The 26,050-nt window shown below is 43.4% G+C and overlaps 1 protein-coding gene and 1 long non-coding RNA gene across 19 annotated transcripts in view; one reads left to right on the top strand and one right to left on the bottom strand.

Moving 5' to 3' along the window:
• LOC102899165 overlaps positions 1–26,050 on the bottom strand; it is a 337,155-nt gene that overhangs the window by 60,697 nt on the left and 250,408 nt on the right. The window lies entirely within an intron of this gene.
• LOC111559434 overlaps positions 1–26,050 on the top strand; it is a 464,969-nt gene that overhangs the window by 196,930 nt on the left and 241,989 nt on the right. The window lies entirely within an intron of this gene.

Raw genomic sequence — 26,050 nt, 5'->3', positions numbered from 1 at the left:
CACCAACTAGGAGGAAGGTAGCCTTTGAAGGTTGTTTTGTCTGAGGCAGGCAAGTTGGACTGTTCTTTTTCCATTTTTCCCCACAGGTCGTCTCGATTACAGAGTCTCACTTTGGTTTGCTCGCTGTCCTGTCCTCCCTCCAGCAGTTGCTGTCTCTCTCTGTCTGTCTTCAGTGAAATCATTCCCAAACATGGTTTCAGGGATTCCATTTTTCTGAGTTCACCTCAGGTGCCATGGAAGAGTTAACCCCGCCACTTGTTGCAAATAAAACTCTGATGTCAGAACATTTTCTGATCAGTGGGTGTCTAATTTGATCTCCTCTCAGATTTCCCACAGTCCTTCTGAAGAACCCAAGGCCGTCTGTGCTCACTATAGCCAAGAGTTTACGAACTCCACATTCAGCCTTAAGAAAGTTGTTAGTGTGACACAAATTGGCATTTTTTTTGGCACTTCCTTTGCTCATAGCAAACTCTTTCTTCCTTAGAAGGAAGCTGAGAGTTCAATAGAAAGAGTTGAATCGCTATTCCCTTAGAGACTCTATGAATTGGGGCAGCAACATGATCTGAATCATGAAATGTTTATCTTCCTCCACTGTTTTCTATGTCTCAGGCCCTTTCTGTGTCCTTTATGCTTCGTATAAACATCTACATATGTAACTTCACTTTTAGGTGTGTCTATCTATGAGGAGAATTGAAAGAGACGGAGAAAGCACGTTTATACACCCCATATCGAGTTTACTTGCTTTTCATCTGCTAATTCTCTCCACACATGGCTGTTCTCGCACTGGGTGATATCACCCAACAGCTGCTTTGGACTAGAAACTCAAATGCCTGTAGGATTTCAGTCTTGTGCCTTACCTACTTAAGTCAGTCTCTCGTCCAAGATACCAGAACGATACGAGAAGGGTTGGCTTGCTTCAGTGAGAAATAATCCCTGTGACTTTAAATAGTTTTACAATTTATTCTCCTAATGTTTTGTGGTAATTGTCCCTCATTCTAAATTTGCTTTCAAGAATCACTATCTGTGAGGATATCGACACGAACTCTATATCTGGTCTTTGGTGAAACAGGAAAAATGGTTTTGTAAAAATTGGTTTTCCATCTGCAATCTTTGAGTAGGAAATGAGCAGACAGAAGTGATGCTTGACCTGCCCAGTGTCCCAGGGTTGACCTGGACAAGAACTTTAGTATGTCACGTGGTGCATATTTGCCGATTAGCACCTGGACTTATCCAACACAGTGAGCAGAGATCTCTGTGCGTCCTTCTACAGAATTAATCTGGCCATTTACTGATGCTCTTTCGTCCTTTTTTTATGACAGCAACAGGTTTCTCCCATCATTACCCAAAATTGCTTCATCATTAAAACCTTGCTTTCTGAGAGAAGTTTACTTTCCTACCTGTTCTTCCATCCTCTTGAGTCACCTTTGTTATCACAATATTCTTTCCCCTACTTGGCCATTGGCCGTTGTGTTCATTCTCTTTATTCCCAAAGAAGAATGCTCTTGGAAGTGTGAGAAAGCATCCAGTGAGCCATGGTCCAGAGATCCCCAGACCGCCATGGATTCACAGTGGATACATGGAGACGTTGCACGCAGCTCAAACAATTCTCATAAACTAAACACATTTATCTGACCAGCACCCAGATCAAGAAGAAGCATTTATGAGCCTTTCCAGCCACCTGACAGAATAATGTCTGTTGAAACTAGTAATCAGAACTTGGCGCTTCTATTTTGCCTGTCTCCTTATTCTGTTTTTAATCGTTCCTTTTTATTATATTTTTGAAAAATGTATTGACTAGATTAGATTAGAAATAATAAAATAATAACAGTGAAATAATTCGTAGAAATAATTAACCAAACAAAATTAAAGGAAACAACAAAACTGGCCTTCACCTGTGATCATTTGAGAAGAGCTGATTTACATGCCCAAGCCCCCTGTCGGATTTTGTGCTTGCCTCTTTTCAGCTGCTAACTTTAGTATTCTGTGAGAACCCACCTTTTATATGAGACTCAGTTCTCCTGAACAGGGTAACATCCCTACAATGAGCACACTCCATAGAAGTTGTTTCCCACTTCCAAATCACCTTTCCTTGGGGTTAGAGTTAATAAAGGGTGTCTGTTTGGGTCCTGAAACTGTTGCCCTCCTTGGGGTCCTGCCTTGCAAATGTCAGTGAATTGTGGCTACAACTAGGAAAAGACTCCCTAGAGTCCTTAGAGCCCAACATTTTGTGTGAAGATTACAGCATGGTCTACACTATAGAAATTACTTTCCTGGTTCTAATATAGAAGCTGACACACAGGACCGGACTTTTCCTCCTCTCGTGCCAAGAGTGTCTGCGGATGTCAAACTTTCCTGTTGTGAATGGGTACAAGCTGTGATGTTGCCATTCAAGGACTTCCAGTAGCGGAAAGAGGAAAATTACGAACCAACTCCCCTCATAGAGGAAGTGCCTATTCAAACAGCAGTAGGTTGTGAGCATGGTAGCTGCCTCCTTCCTACCAGGAACAGCCCCACCTCTGCAATTGCTGACTCCCCCATCGCAGGGTTTGTGAATTGGCATGATAGGAAGAGGCTTGGCAGAAAGCAGTATTTGGCATATTCACACTTATCCCATGAGCACTTTGGGAAAGAATGAACTCCGTGCATTTTCCTGGAAGACAGAACCTCTCTTGTTCATTAATTGTCTTTAATTTACAACAAATGCCTTGAAAGTGGGATACATGTGACTTTGTAAGCCTTCTACAAATTCTGATAGCAAATGACCCAAGGCTTACTTTCTCTCTTCTTTTCCTATTGCTTCAGAAATTGAGTATTGGAATTGAAGAAGTAATACAACAGAACTATGCATTTGGAAGGGCCTATACAGATCAGCTAGCAAACCCTTCCATTCTATAGATGCTAAAACTGAAGCCCCGAGGAGGCATGTGACTTGCCCAAGATGAGATTCAAGAAACAGGTTAGGTTTTAGGGTTTTAGGTTTTAATTTTGTCTTTTGTAAACTATTATTTAAATTGTTTTTAATGTTTATTTTTGAGAGAGAGACAGAGAGACAGAGCATGAGCAGGGCAGGGGCAGAGAGAGAGGGAGACACAGAATCTGAAGCAGGCTCCAGGCTCTGAGCTGTCAGCACAGAGCCAGACGTGGGGCTGTAACCCATGAACCCATGAAATCATGACCTGAGCCAAAATTCAGAAGCTCAACCGACTAAGCCACACAGGCGCCCCTTGTTTTTTTGTAAACTACTGATGGACGTAGAATATATTTATAAAAAAGGCCACAGATTATAACCGTAAAACTCAGTTTTACATATTTCATAAATGATGCGTACCAAATAACCAGCACCCAGAGCAAGAAGTTGAATAGCTCTAGCACACTCCAGAGTCTCCATAATGCACCCTAGCTACTACTCCCTCCCAAGGATAACCACTATCCTGTTTTCCGGTGTCATGTGTTGTTTTGCTTGCTACTGAATGTCATATAAATAAATGGAATTAGGTGGTGTCTTACTCTTCTACTAGGATTCATTCATTCAACACTGTGTTGGTAAGATTCTTCCACATTGTTACATATAGTTATCATGCATACATTTTCGTCTTTGTGTAATATTTCTTTGTTGGATATAGTACATTATTCATTTTTTCAACTGTTGATAGTTTCCAGTTTGGGGTTACTATGGATAGTGGTGCTAAGACCATCCTGTACATGTATTTTGGTGACTATATGTATAATCAGATTGGGTTTTAGCACCCAATGTCCACTTTGTGCTGCTTGTGTCTAATGATGCTCCCACAAATGTTAATGAAGGATCGGACCAACTTTCTGCCTGCCATTGTGCAATAAGAAATTGTCACTGTGCCCCATCTGTGCCAACCATCCGAGGGGGTCCTTGGAGGAATTTCATAAGCCACATGGCAGTCACCGATACACATTTATGGTTGGAACTGTTTGAAAAGGCTCTCAAAAGCCAAAACAGGCACTTGACATTTTGTTAATAGAAAAATGTGCTTTTAAATTTGCTTTTGTTTTTACTTATCTTCAATTACACAAGTATTATGAGTACATTCTTGTTCTATAAACATAACAAAACAGCAATGCCAGGACATAGGTATCATGGTTGCAAGGATTTTTGTGTTTTGTTGATCACAAAGTAGCATCAATGCTGAACACAGAAGACACTAGACAATATTTGTTGAATGATTGAATGATGACAGTACCTGTGACCATTGCTGTCTATTCTTTGGGCTTCCCCTGGGGTAATCTCATCTCTGAGCTTGGTGTATATTTTTCATTCCTTTCTCCTATGCATTGGTGTGTGTGTGTGTGTGTGTGTGTGTGTGTGTGTGTGTGTGTGTGTGATAATATCATTGGATAATATCATGCTGTGTGGATTTTTCAAATTAACAGTGTGTTTTAAGCATTTTTTATTGTCAGTACATAAATATCTGTCTTTTTATGAGCTGTATAACATTCTGTGGTTTGGATGTATTACATTCAGCTATCTTTAACTTTTTGATACCATGAATGATAATGTAATGAACATTCTTATGAATATGTATAAAACAGAATTGCTAGGTCACAGGTGGTATACATTTTTAATACTTCCAAAATGCTTTCCAAGATGGCTCTTGCAATTCACACTTTCATCAGGAGAAAGGGCTTGTTTCCGCTCACCATTGCTATGATTGATATTATCAAACTTAGAAATGTTTGCCAAAATGATATGTGGAAAATAGAATTTAATTTGCATTTTCATCCATATTACTGCAGTCGGGCATCTTGTCATCTGTTTGCTGATTAGGTTTGAGTTTGATTCAAGCCTGCTGCAGAGAGCAAGTGTGTAATTGTGAGTCATTTAGTGGATGGGTGAGGCCAGCCAGTCCCCCATCAAGGCATCTCCTTATGGCCGTGTTGTTCTTCATTCTGATCTTCACAGCCACGGGATCCTAGACAGTCCTGGCTGTATCTCCATCCAATGCTAAGAGTGCAAAGAGGTGATTTAAACATTTCTTCAACATCTCAGGGAACAAGGGGAATCCTGATCTGTCCAGAATATTGGTACAAAGCAAAAGTGTTCAAAGACTGGATTTTTCAGTTAATTATCCTAGTGCTTCTCTTTATACCAGCAACTCAAGGGAAAAACCCAGTTCTACTGTGTGGCTTACCTATCTCTGCCATCAAAATGGGGTTCTAAAAATGCCCCATGGGGTATGAGATTCTAACTAAACCTGCTGTAAGCATCATATTTATATTTCTGCCTATGGGATTCATTACCCCACCGGTCCCTGACCAACATTAAGGGCACAGGTTCTGGAGGCAAACTGTCCAGCTTTCAATCCTGATCTTTGCTGGCTTGCAAGCTGGGCACATTTCGGAAGCTCTGTTCCTCTGTTTGGTTTGCTATCAAATAGAGCAAGGAATAAAACCTACTTTGTAGAATCATCAAAAGGATTAATGGACCAGTAAATGTTGGGTGCATAGTATAGAACCTGGCATATAATAAACATTCAGTAAAGGTTATTATTGTTATTATGAATAGGGTTAATTTTGGCTGTATCAGATCATGATTTGAATCAAGCTTAGCACATGTTCAAGTTCTTTTCTGCTTTCGTATTGGGGAAGAAAATCACTCTAGTATGCCCTTCACACTCATCTACAGATGTACCCTCACTTTGGGTGAAAGAGGTTACTTTGGCCTCTGATGCTGATTTTATACACATCTCCTTGCAGGGTTTTAGTCCAGGACATGCAAATGAAGAATATTTAACAAATGGACCCACCAGACCACTAAATTCCATATGAAGTTTTACCCAAAGCATAAATTGATTCAAGTTTGCTCGGATCTTGGCCTCATGAGCCCTTGGCTGACATTTCTGTTTGAAACCTGACACCCTGCCAGAAAGTTTCTTCAGTTTGAATAAAATGAAAAGGGGGACTTAATTCCAATAACAGACGGACCCAGCAGGGCCAGCATTTGCTTCAGATTTTTATTGTCCCATAAGAATTTGGCCTTCTAGGTTGTGACTCAAGATCTCTACACGTTTCCTTCAGATTCAGGATAGAATAATCAGAGGCTCACAGAAAGGACATCTGGGTGGAATGAAGTCAAACCCAGCTGCCTTTTTTCCCCCTCCACTTCCTCAAAGTCCCTGTTCATTGAGGTCCAGCCACTCTTAGTTTTGGTGATGAGACTGATTTCATATGAAGGCATCTGTTAGGTACCATTTGAGAAATGCTGGAAAGATGCACTTCTTATCACGCTCCACTCCAGGCATCCACTCCAGGATGGCCTCCCAGGTGGAACCCCTTCCTTGTGAAAATTCTAATGGGCTTAAGAGGCATCCTTGATTAGAATCTTCTTTCAAAAGACAAGTGGTCCTAAAGAGAATGACATATTAAGCTCTTGTTATTCCATCATTCCTTCATTATTCATTCATTTATTTATTCCCCACATATTTCTGAGGGCTTACACAATGCCTGACACTGTGCTGTGAACCAAAGGGGCAGTGCTAACCAGGCAGACAAAGTTCGTATGGTCCTCATGCCCTATATACCTCAGTCAAGTGGAGAGACACATGTTGGACAGGCAAATATATCAAAGTGTGATGGTGTAAAGGAGTCATGAGGAAGGGCCCTGAGGACCTAGGGCTTTAGCCTTGACTTTAGGTAACCTGGATCTTCTCTCCCTCTGTGTGAGTCCACACTGTTATGGGATGCCATCATTGATGCTGCTTCTAATGAGAATTTTGCCTCCTCTGAGGCACGCGGGCATGCCACCAGCTCAGAGCTCCGGAGTAATGTACTAAGGTCTCATTGCAATGTCCCTCTTGGGGTCTCTGCCCTAGGAAGATGTAGGTGAGACTACCTGGTAATGGAGCTTTTCTGTACATTTCAGCCTGGTATAAATTTAAATCCAAGTTGAGACATAGAAAAAGGGAGAGGGAGGAAAGAAGATGGGTGGAGGGAGAGAAACAGGAATGGAAGGGATAAAAGAATAGGGACCCCCTGCAAACAGAGACACAGGAAGAAGGGAGACAAGTGAAGTGTGATCATACTGTTCTTGCTGCAAATGAATCTGGTACCTAACAGCCTTTCCTTGTCAGGAAAGAAACATGAGGATGTGACTCAGGGCCCCACGTTATACTCCCATCATTCTCCAGCTCTGACCTTGGAAAGTCAATGAACTTCTATGGCCTCATTTTCTTCCTTTGCAAAAAAGGTATTTAAATCACTACATCCCACTAACTGTGTTGTTTTATCACTTAAATGAGATGTAGCACATAAATGCCCATGAATCCATGCTTTCAAAACATAAAAATTGGTTAATACTAGTTGTCATTGTTATATATATATAAATATTCAACATATGTATGCACAGTGGGTACAAAGGAAAGAATCTATGCTTTTGGGTTGGCTTGGGGTCAAAGGATGGACCAAGGTTGTGAAACTCTGGGCATTTGTGAGAAAATTCTAGCATCCTTCTCCTCTTCCTTATTATCTCCAAAGTATATTCTGTGGCATTCCTGATGTGCAAAGCACTCACACACCAGTCACTTCATGTGCATGCCTCATTGTCTCAGTAGGTCCATTATTGAGTGACCAGTGTCACTCAGGCGACCCACCCCTTTTGCTTGCATGCTTCCAAATGGAGGTCATTTGGTATGACTGGATTGCTAGCCTCATGAGGCTGGAGGGAGACAGAATACATCGTAGGCTGGGTCGACCTGCATTCAAGTAAAGTCTTCTTTGACAGTGGAGCTCCTAATGTCCCTAGGAAAGAGAAAGTGTAGTGTATGGAAAAGAGGCCCCAGACATGGGGGAGATCATTCATGAGAACCACACTTGTCTGGTCAAGAACAAGACCCCGGCAAGTTTATGAAAGCTCCCTTCAAAAGCATCCTAGAAAGATCTTAGCCTCTGGCCTACAGTGTCCAGGGTGCTACTGGTCCTTGGTCAAAGAGCAGCCCTCCTGGAGAGCTTCCAGAAACCATAAGATTTTGATTTTGGCAAATGGTATAGCTCTTCAAGAACTGCTTCTTTACATCTATCTGCTATAACTACTGAAGAAACATATTTCAAACCAGGTAGGGGGGAAAAAAGAGGACCTATGTGGGAGATATGGCATGTAGGGCACACCATACGTCAGCCATGCTACCTACATCTGTGCACACTTGGCTCACCAGGGGGGCACCCAGCCTCACAGCTGCCCTGCCCTTGTGGGGCATGATGCAGGGTGGCTTTCTCAAGTCAGCGGTGGGTCCATGCTGTGTCTCTGTGTTCACAGCCCCCAACCACCCCATACTCTTCATCAGCATCCTGTAGTAAGAAGAACATGGGCTTTGGAGTTGAAGAGCTGAGTTGAAATCCCAGCCCCATCACTCATTAACTAAATAATTCTGAACAGTATCTTTTATCCTTTCTGTGTCTCAATTTTCTCATCAGAAAAACAGAGGTGATACCATTATTATACGGTCATTGTAAGGACTTGATGAGAAGTTGTGGAAAAAGCACTTAGCACAGAACCTGAGACATAGCAGGTGCTGATCAGTGGTACTTCACTCATTCATCCATCCATTCATTTTAGGGGGGTGGGCAGAATGAACATAATATAATTTAGAGCTTTTTGAAATTCTCCTTCTTTCCTCAAATGTGGCTTTGTCGCTGAGGCCTCTCTCAATCACCATATTTAAAATTGCAAACCTATATCACAGACGCTCCCACCCTGTCCTCCACACTCACCTCCAACCTACTCCCCACCGTTTTGCACTACCCTATTTTTCCCATAGTACCATCACTTTCTAACAGATCACATAATTTAGTTCATGTTTAGGTTCGTTATTTATGGTTTGTCTCCCCTAGACAGAACCTAAGTCCCACAAGGACTTTGACTTTCATCTGTAACACATACTTTGCAACTAGAAAACAACATGGCACATACTACCGCTCAGTAAACATTTGACGAATGAATTATGGTCTTGGAACCATCACTTAGGTCTGTTTCCAGGGCTGGTCTTGGCTCATCCTGGTGTTTGTAGCCTTTAGCAAATTATTCTCAGCCTCAGTTTTCTCCTCCGTAAAATGCTGACAGTGATGATTTCAACCACTCGGAGTCAGAATTAAATGATATTCTGTCTTTAAAGTACTTGGCATAACATCTGGAGCACATAAAATGAACATTTGAAAAGCTCTTGATTTCCATGTGATATATACAGAGAGACAAGGAATCACCCAGAGTTAGTCTCAGAAACATCCACCCCTAGCCTTATTCTGAACTCCCTTCTACAGTGTGTGTTTATGCAGCCAATAATGTGAATGTCGTCTCTTCCTTGGGCCCCTCCACTCACCAGCTTCCCCTTAATCACAGACAGCCTGATGACTAGTGGGGAAATCAGAAATCACCGCCGGTGTTCATTTTTTTTAATGTTTGTTTGTTTGTTTTGAGGGAGGGGTGCGGGAGGGAGGGAGAAAGTGTGTGTGTGCACAACCCATGGGAGGGCCAGAGAGAGACAGGGAGAGAGAATCCCAAGCAGGTTCCGTGTTTAGCATGGAGCCCAATGTGGGGCTCGATCTCACAACTGCAAGATCATGACCTGAGCTGAAATCAAGAGTTGGACTGAGTCATCCAGGCACCCCAGAAATCATCACAGGTATTTGGACCCACCATGTGTATGGTGCTGGGATCAACACTGTGGTGCTGCCACCAATCTGTCATGAGCGAACAGCGGAGTTCCCATGGGGGTAGCCTGTGGTGGAAGCCGAAACCATGGTTACTGCCCTTAAGGAGTTTATGATCCAAAGCACTCTCAAGAAAGAATCAAGATGCTTATGCTAACAGTCACTATCATCTGCAAATATGTGTGCATGCGTGGATTGCACAGTGGAGGCTGGAAGCGTGCAAGAACCTGTTGGGTTTCCAGCTTATTCTAGTGGGCACAGACAGCCTGCCACTTTTTCCTAGATTCCCTCCTCCCAGTAGGAAAACCTTAAGGCAGATTGACCTCATGGATTGAAAATGAGCCTGGCGGTCCAGAGGACTGAGTTCAAGTCTCAGATCTGTTGTTAGCCTTTGGGTAAAACACGGGGCCTATCTGAAGATAATTGTTACAACAGGTAATATTTATTACATGTTCCATTTACTGTGGATATGTGCCAGGTGCTTCGTATGTATCAGTCATTTGTTCAGCCTGCCTTACACTAGGCACCGTGGACGCAGCAGTGAACAAGACAGCTCGACTTCTTAGCTCATCCCTGGTGGTGGGGACGAAGAGCGAGTAATCCATTATACATGCGTTGAATCGTTATTAATTGCTTATTCATTCATTCAAAAACCATGTATTAAGCCTCATACTACTTCATCAATGAGTTATGCTCAGTGTTACGAAGGAGAAGTTTAGTATGTTCTCTAAGAGAGCATTTCCTGGAAAGCTGGGTGAATGGCTTCCTCTGAAAGCTCACTTGTGACTTCCTAGGAGAAATGACTCTTGAACTATAAAAGTGAAGAGTGGAATTACCTATGTGGTCCCATTTTGCAGATGAAGAAACTGAGGCTGAAAGAGGTCATGTAACTTGTCCAAGGAACCACAGTTAGTATTTCATGGACCAGAGATATGAACCCAAGTTTTTCTAACTCCAAAATGGGTGGTCTCTCCAGCAGGCTAGTTCTTGGACTGGGATGCACATCAAAATTGCCACCACAGGCTTTTTCAGAATCTGTGTGCAGGAGTTTCACCAAGAAATTCTGATTCAATTGGTCCGGGTAGAACAAGGTGGGTGAAAGTGAGTTTAAAAGAGCCTCTGGGGCGCTTGGGTGACTCAGTCGGTTAAACATCCGATTCTTGATTTCCGCTCAGGTCATGATCTCGTGGCTCATGAGTTTGAGCCCCACATCGGGCTCTGAGCTAACAGTGTGGAGTCTGCTTGGGATTCTCTCTCTCTGCCCCTCTTCTGCTCACTGCTTGCATGCGTGTGCACTCGCTCTCTCGCTCTCTCTCAAACTAAATAAACTTAAAAAAAAAATTTTTTTTTTTTAATGAAAGAGCCCGTCCAGTGATTTGGATGCACAACTCTAGTAAAACCACCATCTAGTGTTTCTGCAGGTTAACACCAGAACTTAGCTACGGCATAACATCATGGGAGAAAATGTGACAGGGTGTCAGGGCTCTGCCCATATCACTAACTCCCTGCATGATCTGAGGGAGGTCTGGTCCTCTCTTCATGGGGCTATCACTACATCAATACCACAAGCCCTCGTCGCACATTAGAGTCACCTGGAAAACTTTAAAAATCTTGCCTGTGCCTCATGGCCAAACAACAGCACCAGAATCTGTGGGGAAAGGCCCCAGGCACAGGTATTTACCAGAAGTTTCCATGTGATTTAGCCCTGGATGATCTCAAAGGTCCCTTCTGACTTGGAAATCCTCCGCATCTCTGAAATCCTTCATCCTCTCTTTCCTGACAACTGAGGGAGACGTTACTGAAGGCACTTGAGAAGGCGGGGTTCAGGGGGATGATGCATTGCCAAGACCACTCTGGCAGTGTCTTTGTGAAAGTAGTAACTTTTTTTTTTTTTTCTGATTTATGTGACAGTTGGAAAGCAGCCCCCAGAACAGGCTGTTCCTCCCCTCAGTACTATTAACATAAATATGTGCACGGGGCCTTTGGCTCCTGCTTCTCCCTGTGTAAACGAGGCTTAAGGGGCCGTGAAAGCCCGAGGCTGAAGAGAAACCGGAGAAAAGGAAGTGTCGTTAGAGGCACAAGAATGAAAAGGGGAAAAGGACAGGACGTTGCTAAGAGACAATGTCAAGCTGGGCCATGGGATTAGCAGCCAGTATCAAAGCAAGTACTTCTTACTGGTATGTTCTTCTAGTAGGGCCTTTTCCAAGTGCTGGTGGACGGTGAGATCATCCAAGCAATGCCATTCCAAATCGCACGTGAAAGGCCCCTTTCCTTCTTGGTTGGACCAAAGTATTAGGTGGAAGCTAAGTGATTGAAATACATGTATCTTCCAGCTAGAGGTAGAGTGAAACTGGGTTCCTCAGTGGAACTTCGCAGCGTCCTTAACCCACTATTTAGAGAGGAGGTGTGCATTCCAAGACGTGCTTGAGAAACCCTGGTATAAAACCCAACTACTGTAATATCTGATATTACCGTGCTCTGAGTGCTATGTGCGTCGTGTCTTTTAATCTAACCTGTGAGTTAGGTACTTCTGCTTTCTTCTTTACACAGGGGGAGAAATTAAGGCGTTGGCAGGTTAAGTATCTACCCAAGGTGACACAGCTAGAGGGGAAGGGAAGGAACTTGGGCTCTGGAGTTAAAATGACCTGTTTCTGTCATTTGCTGGAAGGACACATTTAGACAAATTAATTAACCTCTCTGAGCCTTGGTTTCCTTACGTGAAAATTGGGGAGAATAAAATATGCCCTGTAGAGTTGCTGAGATTAGAGATGCCATATATAAAGTGCATGGTAGATGCCCCACGAGTGACTATAGATACCATTGTCATCATCATCTTATTTTTAATGTTGGAAAAGGGAGTTTATAAGTTCTGCCTGGAAAAGAATATGCATTTTCAGGCTGAACTTGCTTATTCTTAATCACCAGCTGGCAGTAAAGCACCCTCCTTCAGAGTTTGTGAAGAAAGAGGTGGCAGGCTTGGAAGTCCCATGGGGTGGTGTTCTTCTAGGGAACACGGGCTCGGGGAAACCGGCGGCTCTCATCGGGCTGGGCATCAGAATCCTTGAGGGGCCTCTGGAATCAGATTCCTAATCCCTGGGCCTGGAGATTCTGAGTCTGTGGGTCTGTGGTGGCCCCCGGGAATATGTATCTTAAGGACCTTCCAGCTGATTCTGATTATCGGTCTGCTTTTGAAACCATTGGACCATTGGGAAATCTTCCCGATGAGTTACCCAGAAGGGACTCAAAGGAGCCTGGGGTAATTATTTTTGGAATCTAGAGAGTTTGTGGCCTTTTCTTGCACAAGCACACAATAGCTTTCAAACATCTTGTATTTGAGGAACAAATTTTCCCCATGCTTTGTGGTTCATACTGTGGCCTGCGTAGGTAGTTTGTGTGGTGATAACAGCATGATCTGGGGCACCAGATGGTCCTGGGTTCAAATCCCAGGGCTGGGTAGGAGCATGACACAACACGAAAGCCACAAACAGTAGGTCATGATATTCTGAATAGTTAATGTCTGTGCTATCACATTCCAGAATGCAAGTGAGCAGCCAGGCTGGAGAAATAAAATCCTGAATTACATTTGAGTAATTGTTTTTAGGACAATAGGAAATGAAAACACAAAAAATACAAACATTTCATTATTTTTGTGTATTAATATGTTTTTCTTTTCTTGAATAACATGCCGGTGAGTAGCCTATTGATGTCCGGCTTTAAGTTCATTTGGTTTTCCTATCAAGTAGAACTAAAACTCACTGTAAAATACATTTTTCTTACAGTGATGATTTTGAGCTTCTTAAGTATTTATACCACCATTTTTTTCTTACGGGAAAAGGGCTAACCTTGGCTACTGTTATCAGCCTGTTGTCTTAACATACTAATATGTTCCATATCTGGAAGTGAAATTATCTGTTAAAATATCACTGTAATAAAATATGCACTGAAAAAAGTAAATTCCAATGCAGCCTCTTTCGAGCTGTGTAATCAGAGGCAGCCTTCTTAAGTTTCCTGAGCCTGTTTCTTCATTTCTAATTTAGTGATAAAGGTAGTCCCCATTCTAATGGGTTGCTAGGAGCATTAAGTAAGAGGACTCATATCAAGTACTGGTGAAAGCTTGGCTTATGGTAAAGGTTTACTTAACAGCAGCTGTCATTGTCATTATCATGTCCCAATTCAGCTTGCTTCTTATCTGCATGATGGCAGACAAGTAACTGTGCCTCCCTGAGCCTCATTTTCCTCGTTCATGAAACAGGAATAATTATGTCTGCTCACAGTGCTGTAAACAATAAAGGAGGGATTGCTGCTGTTGCTGCCTGTGAACCCCCTTGCAGCCTGCTGGACATGTCATAAGTATGTAATGAATGCTAGCTGACGTCGTCTGCAAGATGGACGCGTGTTCTTTGTATTTGGATGCCTTACGTCCTTCATTCGTTCAAAAACATATGTCAGGAATTCACAATATAATACTTGATACAAATGTGTGTTCATGTATTTCCCTGCCCTAGAAACACAGCGCCTGGAAGATATGATGTCACCTTTTTCTGTTCTCCAAGAAGGCATCCTGGGATGAAGTAGAGTAGAAGAGGCAGGTGCTGGAAAGTAAACCCTGGGTGGGCAGGTCCATAGCCCCTCTGCCTGTGGGGTGCTGTCAGGGTAAATTGAAACTCTGCCGCCATCTTCCATGGGGTACAGTCTTTCCTCTGTGGCTGTTGTCTGCCACCAGGCCCTGTGCTGGGTCCTAAGGATGGGCTCATAATCTAATAGGCATGATCTCTGCCCTCATGGAGGTTCTAGATAAGGAACTCCCCCCCCCCCTTTTCTTAGAGTACAAAGGCTTGAAGTGAGAGAGTATATTTAGCACAGGCTGGGAGAGAGGAGAGAAATCCTTGTATGTTTGTAGAGCTAAAAGAAGGTAAGTATGGCTGAAACATAAAAGGAGAGAGGGGATGTGGAGAGAAACGAGATTGGAGGGGTTCATCTGGGTCTAACATCTAGGGCCTCCAAAGCCATGATAAGGGTATGTTAAGGATGTTGGGGACCCCCTGAAAGGTTTTAAGCAGGAAGGGACATGATCAGATTTGGGTTTTGGAAAGATTAAGCTGGCTTCCCAACGGGGAAAAAGTATGTATGTGGAGAGGTGTGGGGGATGGATGCTTAAGTTTTCTTATATTTAATGCCACAATAATTGTTCTGTCCTCTTGGGGTGAGCTCCAGGGCAGTGGAAGAGGTAGGAGAGCAGGAGAATGTAATGTCAAACACAGCCATCATTTACTGGACATTTAGATATATCAGGTATGGTACCAAATAGAAATGTTGCACGAGATTTTTGTGATAGGCAGGTTTATAAGATGGCCACCATTCGTCCCCACCTCCTGTGCAGTCCCCTCCCCTTGAGCAAGGGCTGGCTCTCTTGACCTCCTTCTAACCACTAGAATACAGCAAAAGTCATGAGATGTCACTTCCAGGATTGGATTACAGAAGACTGATTTCTGCTTGCTGTTGCTCTCTTGTTGGCTCTGATGAAGTTCCCTCTGGAGATGCTCACCTAGCAAGGAACTGAGGGCTGCTTCCAATGATCGACCAATGCCGACTGAAGCCCTCAATCCAACTACCCATGGGCAATCTGCCTGCCAACAACCACTGAATGAGTTTGGAAGCAGATTGTACCCTCATGGGGAGGTCTTGGGTTCCCTCTGGCACCATGATTGTGGCCTGAGAGAGACCCTGAAAGAGAGGACCTTGTTAAGCTGTGCCTGGCTTCCTGACCCTCAAAAATCATGAAATAAGCGTGCGTTGTTTTGAGCCCCTCAGTTTGGGGCTTATTTGTTATACAGTAAATAGAACCGTGGCACATACGATCTCACAGATGGCAAGAGAGGACACAGGAATGAGGAGGGGGAGTGACAAGAGTGTCAGGGAGATCAAATATAACCAAGGATGTTAAGGAAAAAGAAAGCACTGGATCTGACAAGGAGGCAGCGTCAGTAAGCGGGGATGACAAGAGGTAGAGTAGGTTTCAAGGCTTCTGTGGGTCTATGTATAGATCCCATATGACGTAACCAAATTTAAACTGCACTTGCTGCTGCAGGTGGGAAGGATGACCTTTTGAGGATGAATAATGCAATCTGTTTTTGCTTTCTATTTCTCATCTGAATTTTGGTCTCAATCTTATGATCCTTTGCTTCTAAAAACGCTCCTAAAGGCATCTATTAATGAATTCAACATCTGGCTTTGCCGTAGCGATCCAAATTCCTTCTTCCTTTCTCTAGATTCCGTTCCCAGCGATGCACTCCCTATGCCCTTAAAGTGCATCTTTTCTACGCATTATCTGTTGTCTTTGGAGCTGACTCGAGAACAAAATGAGAAATCGACACACGGTGACCTGGGTGTGTGAAGTCAGAGACTGAGTAGAATCAAGTTCAAGTTCTTCCCTTGCTTGAGTTTCCTACTCATGAAAGACCCATAGATTACCACATGACCTGGCCGGTACTTCCCCTCTCTCCAGCCTAAACTGTTGCCATTTAGCCCAGAACAGGGGAAATATCAAAGAGTTTGGAGTCACAACTTAATTGCTGTGTGGTTTTGAGGAAATGACTTAACCTTTATGAGCCTCAGTTTCCTTTGCTGCAAAACGTAGGTAGTAAGACCTCTCTCGGGATTGTTTGAGGGAGGATGAAAGGAATTGAGGTATATTAGGTGCTGAGCAAGGACCTGGCACAGACCCTTTTCTGGAGCCCGTGTTGATGTGAGAAGCAGCTAGCCTTCTTAAGCTCCCTTACCTGTAGGGCATACCCGGAACACTCCAGAGGCTACCAGACCAGCTGCCTCAGACATGTCATAAACAGCCTGGGGAGCAATTTGCTTTCAAAGAGAAACAGGCTGCGGGAATAAAAACAAGGCAGCCAGCAGTGGGCCCAGCCCCGAGCCAGGACAATTTGGCCCTCGGCAGCAGCAATGTAAGAGGCACGCCGCCCAGAGAGTATGTCTCTGCAGGACCTCACAAGCTCAGGACCGTCCCGAAACTCCACACTCAAGGGGAAGATCTGTCGGGGTTGCCCCATGGCACCTGTACCAGTCTTTTCCAAACCCAGAGTTGCCTGAGATTCCCTGGTCCTGATTTTTTTTCATACCACCGAGGCCCACACCTCCTCCTGTCAATAGGGTTTTCTCTCTTTAATTCTTTCTCACGGCGCGTGGCACAGATGTAGCAGCTGCCCAAGAAAAGCCTGTGAGACCCTAAGCGGCCGTTGCCAGCATTTCATCTCACCGAAACTGAGAACACGACCGGGTGCCGGCTGCAGGCACGTGGGTTACAGTACGGGAGTCCTCCCTGTGCGACCTGTTTCTGGGTTGTCTTTCTGCAAAATAGTGTTGAGGCTCCTGGAACACAGGTCCTGGCCTCCTACCTTGGATGGTGGTGGGGCTGGCTGTGTTTCACTATGGAGCTCTCGGGTGACCGATCCCCTTCCTGGAGAGGCCCCTTCTGATACATCTCTCCAAGCACGCTCTTTCTCTCCATCCCCCGAAGAGTTACTTGCCTTCTCTGTAACCTTTTGTCTTCCGGCATGTCTGACATTCTGCTGTTTCCCTGTATTTATAACAGTAAGTTGTCTATGCTCCCCACTAGAACACAGCTCCCTGTGGCGGGAATTTCATCCAACCTACTTACCTTGCTCTCTTTATCCATCCTATGATGAAGGGATGATTATCATTATCCCCGTATTACAGATGAAGAAACTGAGGCCCAAGTAAAGCAGATAGGTTTCTGAACGTCATAGAACTAGTTGGTGGTAGAATAAGAATTACAACCAGGGAGTTGTCCACTCTAGTAGCCACAAGCCACGTGTTATTACTGCGCACTTGAACCGGGGCTAGTCCAAATAGAAATATACTCTAAGAGTAAAAGACATACCGGAGTTTTAAGACTTAGGACACACACACACACACACACACACACACACACACACACACACAAAGAATATTAAAATATCCCATTAGTAGTTTTTATATTGATTATATGTTGGAATTACACATTTTTTACTTATTTGGCTAAATAGAATAGTATATTATGATTAATTTCACCTGTTTGTTTTTAAACTGTGACTCCTAGAAGATTTAAAATTATACGTGTGCCTCCAGTTGTATTTCCACGGGACGGCATTGGTCTATTTTAATCACTTCGCACAGGAACACCTGAAATGTCAGTAGGTCTGACACAATGTCACTATTAGTGCCAATAACAACAAGAAAATTCAAATAGTTGTGCGATTTAGAAATCCCTCTTCTGCTTTCTACAGTTCATTTGTTTAAAAAAAAAATCTGCCCTTTGGGATGAGCACTGGGTGTTGTATGGAAATCAATTTGACGATAAATTTCATATATTAAAATGAATGAATGAATAAATAAATAAATAAATAAATATCTGCCCTTTAATTTACTCACATACTTTAGGTACCTATTTTGTGCACACCACTGTGCAAGATGCTTCTGGATATGCTGTTACAACTGTTAGAACCTTCCATCATCAGGAAGTTACAGAAACCCAACCTGAACTACCAGAGGAGTTACAGAGGGTGATTAGTTGGGAGAATCATGGGTGGCTCACCTATCTGAAGGAACAGCTTCGTGAACAATGACAGAGATAGGACTCAAAGTCTACTCTCTCCCTTTCTCGGTTCTTTCTTTTGGAGTATGGACGGGCTCCATTTCCTCAGTCAGCTTCCTCTGATGCCCGGAGGCAGGTCTGATGGAAGCTTCCAGGCTCGCTCCTTCCCACGTGCATCTTCATCAGAGTCAACGGGGTGCCTCCACGGGTCAACCCCCAACAGGACTCTTACTGGCTGACGTTGATCATATGTGGATTTATCTGGCCGGTCACACAGAGGAGGCAGGATGACTGGTCCGGCTGGGTCACATGCTTCTCATTTCAGCAGGTGGGTGGGTTAAACTAATTTGGCACCCCCCATCAGAACCGAAAGCTGGTGAAGTGATAGTTCCCAAATTAAAAGAGATTCTTTTTTTGATGAAGGGCTATGTGTTTAGTAGACAAAATGACAAGTTCATGGCGTCTTTCTGGATGCCCCTGTCTTCTCTAGGTGAATGAACTTGAGCAATTATAAAAATTTCTGTAAAAGTAAAGATGAAGAAGCTGGTACTGAATATCAAAGATATTAGATGGGGCGCCTGGGTGGCGCAGTCGGTTAAGCGACCGACTTCAGCTCAGGTCACGATCTCGAGGTCCGTGAGTTCGAGCCCCGCGTCGGGCTCTGGGCTGATGGCTCAGAGCCTGGAGCCTGTTTCCGATTCTGTGTCTCCCTCTCTCTCTGCCCCTCCCCCGTTCATGCTCTGTCGGTCTCTGTCCCAAAAATAAATAAACGTTGAAAACAAACAAACAAACGAACAAAAAAAAAGATATTAGAGAATTTTAACAGAAAAGTATAAAGAGAATAGAAGCCTTTTTGTGGAGAGTATAAAGGAAATATATAAGGAGACTCAGACATGAATGGCTCTTTAAGAGTGTCTACCTTTATCCATTATGACTATCTGCATTCAAGAAAGCCACCATGAATGCAGAGATACTAGAGCAATGAATGTACTTGACTGATCACCGTTGGAATATGGCTGCTTATTTGTTGAGTATTAACAGTGCAGAAAATAGCATTAAAAACAATTCTGGTCTGGACAGTCTCATCTAGGTAATGCTTTCTGTTGAACAATGTGCTCCTGAAAAATCCCTTTAGAGAAACTGGAAAAAAAAATCCCACTTACAGTCACAATGTCTCCTTTTTTTTTGTAAGAGACTCGGTTCTTACACTCAAAAAATATGCTTCCTCTTGATTCGGGGTTCAACACCCCCCTTTTCTGCTTTATGTTATAAAGCTGTCAGCTTATTGTCCTTCACCACCACCTCCAGCATCCAAAAGTATACCCTTCCACTGTCATTTAGTCGTGGGAGTCACATTTGGATATATTTCATTAAAACTGAGAAAATTGGCCTTCAGGACTTGAAACATAATTTGAGGTGAATATGCAGACACGAAAGAGATCTTGGGGCTAGTTATAAGGCAACCCATCCGTGCCCAGAGAACCCAGTGGATATCTTGAAATTCATACATATCCGTATCTATATCAGCTTCCCAGGGAGATATTTTTAAAAGTGTATGCTCACGTTCATTATTCACTCCTTCCTTTATTTTTGGAAAGGTGCAGAATGAGTCGACTCTTGTTTTCTTTCTGACTATTCAGTTTCGCAAAGACCCGGAGATGAAATCCTAACTTCGCAGCTCAGATGCAGGAGCCTTGTCTCAAGTACAGGGGCAGAAAGTGCTGCTCTTTGCTATGCATGCCTGAAGCATTATGAAAATAAGAGTCAGGTTTCTTGCCTGGGAAGACCTCATTTGGGGGGAAAGGGCTGGGGAGAGACGTTGTCTTAAGAGGCGACTCCGGCCTGCTGTGCATTGTACATAATCATCATATTCTTAGGAAATGTATGAGCTTATGTTTCCACTACCTCACCTTTTTGTACCTCATGGAGGCCAAAGACAGGTGGGCAGAAGAGACAGCCTTTATATAAACGCGTTTAAATAAGTTTCCTTCAGAGGTGTGGTTTTGTCAGATAAAACTTGGGAGTTCTGTCTGTACCGGTCCTCATTACACACTTTTTCTAATTTGGGGCAAATTGATGCTTTACACAAATCATTAAAAATTAGCTCTGTAATGTATGTAGCCTCTTTGGAATGAAGATCAGTAGAGACTTTTTTAGAAGTGGGGAATGGGGGATGGGGAGCCTGCTTCCCTTCCTGGAAGCTTTCATGTTTAATTAAATCTGGTAAATTAAACATTTTTACCCTCCTCATTTTAAATCCCAGCCAACTAATGTCTTGTCTTTCTGGCACCAGAAGCAAATCTACATGTCTAGCTTTGCAGGTAATGGTGACTCATTGTTGTAACCAAATGGGAGGGAAGAAAACACACACACAAAAGCTCTCCTCCTTACTGCAGAACACAGAATGTCGTTTCTGGAACAGTCAGTAATTTCTAGTGAAACGCTGCCAGTTTTATCTTAAAGGGACCATGACATGGTTATGCTTTTGTTCATTTACGATTTTTTTTATACCTGAGGTCATTTCAGAGCCCAGAAAAGGGATGGTCCTGACCATCCATACAAATAGCTGAGAGTCCCTTTGTAATGATTTGCCTGTGTTCAATGATGCCTATGATGTCAGTGGTCATGAGATTTAAATACCCTCTTCACTCATTTCTTAAGCTGTTCACTTTTAATTTCAGGCATTGGGAGGAACCGGGGCCTTTAGCAATTCAATTCCCGGTTATGTTTTCTCTGCTAATTCAGATATATTTTTTTCCTATTCTGTAAGCTAGAAGAGCAGTTATCTCCTCCTAATATGTGCCTCACAACGTTGCCTCAGTGCTTTGGGGGTCTGGAAAACAGCTTACGTATCTTTATCTAGAACTGAAAGAAGAAATAATTTGGTATTAAATGATGAAGACTTTCCTCCCAGTAACCAAGCAGTGAGTCGAGTGAATCAGTTATCAGTAACTTCCTGAGTGTAGGCCAGGAAGTTCAGGATTCATAGTACTTTATCATGTTCCCACCTCATGGCCTTCGTACATGCTGTTCCCTCCACCAACACCTCCCTCCTCGTTCTCCCTCCTCTAGATCTTTCCTACTCATCATTTCTGAGTTTACTATCACTTCCTTGACGGTGCCTGGCTCATTTCGCTCCCCACGGCATCCTACGATTTTTCTTGTGAAAAAATATAATTCATTTATCAGGTAAGTGTTTATACTTGGGGCTGGCACTGTTAGGCGGGGATAGCTAGAGGACCTAGCTCTGTGTCTGACACATAGCAGACCCTCGGTAAATATTTTATTGAAGGAACCAGTTATTCACTGCTGTCCATTGAATTCTAGGGTAGAGGGTCCCAAGCTTACAGGTAACTAGGAAGTGGGTCCGAACTAGAGCCCACATACACTTTAGAGGCCAAATTGTTCATCTCCCGCCTCACAGTAGGATCTTTTGATTATTCAAAACTTCCAGCCCTTAACCCAGGCTTTGATAACCTCTGCAATCTCTGTTCAATATTGCTTCCGATGGGTTCTAAAAACTGTCACTATGTACTGGAAGCCATCTGGAAGCCATTCTTAAAGATGCCCCCTCCCCAAACTCCTCATCTCCTTTTATTTACCCCTTTTCGTATTTGCCTCCCATATTGAATCAGGACTGGCCTGAGCTAACGTCCAAGGCTAGTAGCTTATGACTTTGAGGGTAGGTCATAAAAGGCATTGCAGCACCTGCCTTAGTCTCTTGGATAACTTGCTTTGACCAAATCCAGCCACCGTGCTAGAGGATTCACGAGTAGCCTCGTGAAAAGGCACGCGTGGAGAGGAACCGAGGCCTCTGCCAGCACCAGCTTGTAGCTGTGTGGACGAGCCACCTGGGAAGAGGACCTTCCTACCCCAGAGTTATTTAAGAACACAAAGCCTATGGTTTCGTTGACCCACACAAAAGTGAAATACAATGGAGGTGATTTCAGATGCTTCGTGCCTTGTCAACACCTTCTCTAAAAGATAGAAAGGCAAGAAGGTTATTTTCACTCATGAAATATTGGCTGAAAAATCATACTTGGAATATAGATTGCAGCTAGAGTAATACAATCAAATGTTTATTACCTCTCCATTCAATTAAAATCAGCTTCTTGGGTTAATTGCCAGTTCCAAAAACCTCAATCCAATCAGCAGGCCTGTCTTTATATTTTCACAGTTTTCAAAAAAGTTTTTTTTTATATTTTTTTAATGTGTATTTATTTTTGAGAGAGAGACAGACACAGTGCGAGCAAGGGAGGGGCAGAGACAGAGGGAGACCCAGAATCCAGAGCAGGCTCCAGTCTGAGCTGCTAGCACAGAGCCTGACATGGGGCTCAAACTCTCCAACTGCGAGGTCATGACCAGAGCCGAAGTCTGACACCTAACCGGCTGAGCCCCCGCAGGTGCTTCCCCCTAATTTTTTTTTTAAATGTTTCTTTATTTTTTAGAGAGGGAGACCGACAGAGAGGGAGCAGGGGAGGGGCAGAGAGAGAGGGAGACACAGAATCCGGAGCAGGCTCCAGGCTCTGAGCTGTCAACACAGAGCCCGACACGGCTCAAACCCACGAACTGTAGGATCATGACCTGAGCCAAAGTTGGAGGCTTAACCGACTGAGCCACCTAGGTGCCCCACAATTATTTTTAAATTCTCAGAGTAGTTCAGTCAAAGGTGGCCATACAAAGCCTTCTTCACTTGGCAAATAGGCTCTACAATTTCTCTTCAAGATGCATTGCTCTTTTTCCAAACTTCATCCACTTCACGTGCAGTCCAGACACAGCTGTAGGCAGAGGAATAAACTTTACCTTCATTGAAGACGACGACGCAAAGCACCTTACTCCATTAAAAACAGTGGAGGGTGGGTCACATCGTCTCCTGGCGTGGGAACTACTAGGTGTTGTGTTGCAGCCTCACAGCCTGTGTGTTTTGTCCCATTTTGTGTCACCAAGCCCTTTCATCCTTTTCATTTACACTCTGGCCAAGTGCTTGTCCTCTCTCGTGACTAAGGCTTACCTTGACGGGGACATCTGTTCCTTTGTTGAGGTTGCTGTAGCCACCTTGGTCCCTTTTAGAACTCACATTAAACCCCAAGCTTCAGGGTCAGAAGTCCTTTGCTTTGTATTTTTAACAGTTTTCTCTGTGTTTTCTTATAATACAAGCTTCTAGTTCAGATAAATACCAATAGATACAGCGATATATAAAGCAGAAAAAAACAATCATCATGTCCTCACGGTTAACAGGGTTTGGTCCATAGCTTTCAAAGCTTTATTTTTTTCCTCCTTTTGTGCACATCTACATGTATAAAGAAAATGCTTTAGGGAAATGGGATAATTTAATAAATAGTATTATACAACTTTAAAAAGTCTGAATAATGTATTGTGGGCATATTTAGATATGGGGACAACTTACATGTGCTGAATTATTTAGGTACCAGACTCTGTGCTGAGCACTGTATACAAATGATCTCACCACGATTCTCAAAACTGCACCATAGGACAAGTGCTATTTATGTTCCTGTTGCCAGATTGGGAAATCGAGTCCTAGAAATTACAGGTGACTTGTCTGAGGCCCCAGAGCTGGCAGGAGGTGATTCAGTCTGTGTTCAGTCTTCAGAGCTGGGCTTCGGAGTCTAAGCTCTTAGCCACTCCCCATGTCAGGGTTTACAAATCTACCTCTCTCTCACTCTTCATAGTGGTGCACGTTACACATTCCCTTCAAACTTGGTGCCTCCCTGCGCTGGCTGCCTGCTCTAGACCTTCACTTGTTTTCCTTTCTCCTCATGTGTGCCCCCTGCAACTTACCACACCCTCGGGCCACCTTTCCAAGCTTGTCATGTCTTTGCTTTATTTGTGGACTCTGCAGAGACTTTCCCTATGCTGGAGGTGTATTTTGACCCTGATAAATTTGCTCTGTGCTGGTTTTGACAACGATGAGGGTGAGGAGGATGGGGCCTAAAAACAATTTGGGGGTCCCAATTGTGAGATCTCTGAGTTATAGTATCTTACCAGTAGGCATATTGCAAGGGTAATGTTCCCTTTTTCCTTCCCTCCTACTCTCATTTTGATTCTGCTCATTCCTAACTGGGTTCACGGTCTCTTCCTGAACTTTCACTAACAATGAATCGGGTGTGTCCATACAGCTCTTAAATCCTTCCCCAAGAAAGGGAAAGAAGAAAAGCATCATTATATGTGGGCTGGGGGTGGGGGGGATAATGGGAGGAACTGGGGGCACAAAGAGGTGAACCAAGTGGGCTTGGTTTCTAGACTGGGAAGCCAGGGGAGTGGCCTGTTTCCCTCCTCAATCTGTACCGTGTCACAATCCGAGGGCACTCTCAGCTTCAAACCAGTCACTAGCCTGTGAGAGCATGCTGTCTGAGAGTGAAATCTAACTCCTCAGAGAGGAGGTGGGGTTTTAAACTTCCTTCTTGGCAGGAGTAGAGTGCAGTTTTCCTCCTGTGGAAAGCAACAGACCATCACAGCCGCATCAAGACTTTGGAAATGGTGGCTTCACAACTGGTTTGGTGGCAGAGAGCCCCGGGCTCTTCACATGGTATCCTCTCTCTCTCTATAAGTAGCGGTTGGACTGCATCCTCTGAACCATCACATCTCAGTCGAATTCCATTTCTGGAAGTTACCAAACAGTCTCCTTAAGGTAGCATCCATCACGTAGTGGGCACAGTTGACTCTTGTTTCACCGTAACCATTAAGACGGAGGTGTGCATCAGAAGGAGGTGTTGCAGCGGTGGCTACTAGGCATAACATTGAATGTCTGCTGCCGTTGACCTGTAGTGGCTGCCCAGAGTAATGTTAGTAGAAGGATTCTGTGGTCATTTCCAGGCTCAAAGAGAAAGAACACCGTGATCGACTAGTAATGTCTGCAGTGGGCATGGGAGAGATCATGGCAGCACGTGTATCATGTATCTTTCAGAAGAAGAGGTTGTGAAGTCATATAAGACTGGGGTGCAGGCTCAGCTCTGTTACTTTTCAGCCAGAAGCTAAACCTTGTGCAGATGACAATTTCCAGAATGTCGGTTTTTCCATATATGCAATGAGAATTTTACCTCTTGGTTACTTGAGGGGGTGGTAAAGTTCTTATCAAAGCACCTGGAACATTAAAACTTCAAAATAAATGGATACTCTCCAGACATATCCCTGAGGGTTGTGGCACCATAGAAATCTCACTAGGGGCAAGGAAAAAGTATGTGAGATGATCTTTTGGACCATTTAATAGTGATTTTGAAGATGTTATTTTTTTCCATCTGCCTTTTCTTTTACTGCTGACTCGTTTTATAGAGCTGACTGTGCCTTGAGTTTTTAGATGTGTCCTGCCATTAATGGAAATTGGGGCTAGAATCCAAACTCCTAACTAACTTTCGTCATTATAAACCCTGAGATACAATGGCACGACTCTCATATCCTAGGAACCACAGTGTAATGTTGTATTTAGCTTTTTTATTTGCGTGCCAATAATTATTGGCAAATTAGTTAATGGCTCTGAGACTCCATTTTCTCATTATTAAATAGAGATAATATTTACAAGATTGTCATGAGACTCCATTTGGATAGTTTCTACAAGTTACAGAGGCACCATTATTTTAAGGTTTTATTAGTATATCATAATTATTACTCTTTGTATGCATATAGCTTCTCATTTTAGTTGGCTAGGGGAACAATTTAAACAGATGTCAGAATAACCTGAAAATACCAATAATGGTAGAAATTACTGTTTCCTGAAGTCTGCTCAAAACAAGGAACTAGATTAGTTTCCACCTACCC

The sequence above is a fragment of the Felis catus genome, chromosome A2, assembly GCF_018350175.1.
Source record: "Felis catus isolate Fca126 chromosome A2, F.catus_Fca126_mat1.0, whole genome shotgun sequence".
NCBI classification, from domain to species: domain Eukaryota; kingdom Metazoa; phylum Chordata; class Mammalia; order Carnivora; family Felidae; genus Felis; species Felis catus.
The sequence above is the reverse complement of the archived record's forward strand: the minus strand, read 5'-3'. Positions and strand labels throughout refer to the sequence as shown.